A 2609-nucleotide genomic window follows, 5' to 3' on the forward strand; every position below is an offset into this window, starting at 1 on the left:
TTGAAGCTCGGACTTCGGGGGGAGGGAGGGTAAGGGCATCATACATAACCTAATCATCTGTACCCCCATAACATGCTGAAATAAAAAAAAAAGAAATGAATCAGTTTATACAACAGCTGAAAATCTGCCTGCCTTTGCAAAAGAGACAGAAACACTGACCTTACTGAGATTCAATCTATAAAAACGCATAAACTGGGGTGGCACTTGATTAAAACTAGAACGCACCATGGAAGGGAAAGTTCCAACAGGGAATATGGAGTCTGGACACTAAGCTCCAAGCCATGAAGGCCAAATGGGCCTCTGTGTTGTTGGTGCACCCTAAAGACAATGACATGTGCGTGTGTGTGCGTGTGTGTGTGTGTGTGTGTGTGTGTAATGAAAGAACTGTGCCTGTCAATATTTTGGCGCACAGACAGCTCCAAACCAGTACATTATGATACAGTGAGAGGGGAAATGATCCCACCTCCCGCCTTTTTCAAGAGCATCACAGTCTGCCTGAGTTGAAGGAAGCATGCATTAAGGCCGTGAGACTGTAAGGGCTCAGCTGGAAGCCCTGGCAAGGTTGGCAGCGCTACTAGAGATGTGGGCTGGTCCCCAGCCCCGATGACGGAGTCAGATCTCCCCTTCCCTCACTGGTAGCAGGAGTGATGGAAGGACACAGAATCAGGGAACTTTCAGGGGACCATCACCTGTGGAGTCTCCCCATGAGGAATGTCTCTGATTTCCCACTTCATCAGCAGGCAATAATAGTGAATTATGCCCAAGGAATTTTATAAATAAATGTACACACCTCTCAGATTTGAAGAAATATTTGGAAAGAAAGAATCTCTTAGACTAAACTTTCTTGCTAGTCTATCAGGTAAGATTGGAACACCAAAAATGTAAACATCAACATAAATGTTTTCCGATTTGTATGCAAATTTGGATATGGCAATCTTACTAGTGTACATTTAAAGTCAGTTTATTGTCTCCTATGTAAATACAAAATTATTTCAAGGACAGTGACTTTTTAAAAAACACATACTGTAAACTCAGGTATAGCAATCATTTTGTACGTACTCAGTAAATTTACCTGGGAGGCTGGCAAACGAACACTAAGTAAGTGCACTGAAAGTGCTTGCTCATTGGCACAATGGCAAAAGCTGTAAGAATGTTTGGGAGTGCCCCCAAGAAACGTGCTTCTGCATCTCTGCAAGACCAGCTGAAAAAATAAATGGTGGAGCCTGTTGGCCCCTGACAGCTCTATCTCTAAAGGAAGACATCAGATCCTCGTGTCTTCACAAACTCATTCCCGTCACTGTTATTCCATAGTTATGGACGATGTATCTGCTAGATGATGTCCATTTTGGGGTGGATATTCCTTGAGTTATATTCAGAGAAATCTGGCATCCAATAGGCTTCCTGCATGACCAAAGTGTGTCCTCAAGTGGAAAATCTCAGTATGGTTGTTGGAAGCAGCCATATATTCACTTATTTGGTCATGAATTTCCAGAAGCCTAGAAAAAAAATCCAACTACTAAGTCGTGAAATAGATTTGGGCATGGTTGATGCCAAAATGAATTTTTAATAATCTCAGATAACATTTGTTGAGCACTTGCTGTGAGCTACACACAGTGTTAAGAGTTTTACCTAAATTATCTCTTGAAATCCTCAAAACAACCCTAAAAAGCAGGAATCTTTATGGTCACCATTGAACGGATGAGAAAACTAGAGCCCCAGGAGGTTAAATTCCTTCCCTGTTACCTCCTGGGGAACTGACAGTGGCCCCATACTGGCTTCTATCTTATTTTTCCTGAGTCAGCCAGAAAGAAGCCAAAGAGATCCTCAAGGAAGATTATGACCTCAGTTTTGTTTGATTGAAAAAAATCTTGTTTTGAGTATATTTATAAGAGCAACCATTTATTGAGCACTTTCTATAAGTCAGACTACACTGGTGCCGTTTGTACATAATCTCACTTACTTCTCACATCAACTCTCTGAAATGTATTACTATCTCCATTTTATTCATGAGGGGAACAGGTTTGAATCCTTAAGCAACTCATTCAAGATCACAAAGTTGGATTATAGGTCTTTCAGTTATAAAGGCAGCACTCCCCACTCTGTTAATTCCCTTCTTGTGTTCAAAAAATTGTCATTTTAATTATTTCTGATATCTTACCTGTTAATCTCTGATTGGTAACAATGCTGCATATGAAATATCTTTTTCCTCAAAGCTGCTATTTATATTTTCATGTCATATTAGACTAAGATAAGCTGAGAAAGTGCTCTCAGTTCATTTCACCAGAATGGTCAATAGGTAAAATAAGTTAAAATGCCAATCTGAAATAGATCAAGCATCTCTCTTTAAAACAAAAAGAAAAAAAAAGGAAATTAAAGCAAAAACGAGATAAAAAGTGTGTGTACGGGGGGCAATCCTGGCAGTGTGTAGTTCATACCCAATACAGCCTTGCCCCGGAGTAGCAGAATCATTCTACGGCTTCCTCTGGGGGACTCAAATGTGGTTTACTTAAACAATAATTTTTTTAAATATACCTGTTAAAATAATAACCTTAGACAAATCGAATTTAACAGAGTTTAATTGAGCAACGAATGATTCATGAATCCAGAGC

This window comes from Propithecus coquereli, unplaced genomic scaffold, assembly GCF_000956105.1.
Source record: "Propithecus coquereli isolate 6110/MARCELLA unplaced genomic scaffold, Pcoq_1.0 Scaffold2, whole genome shotgun sequence".
NCBI classification, from domain to species: domain Eukaryota; kingdom Metazoa; phylum Chordata; class Mammalia; order Primates; family Indriidae; genus Propithecus; species Propithecus coquereli.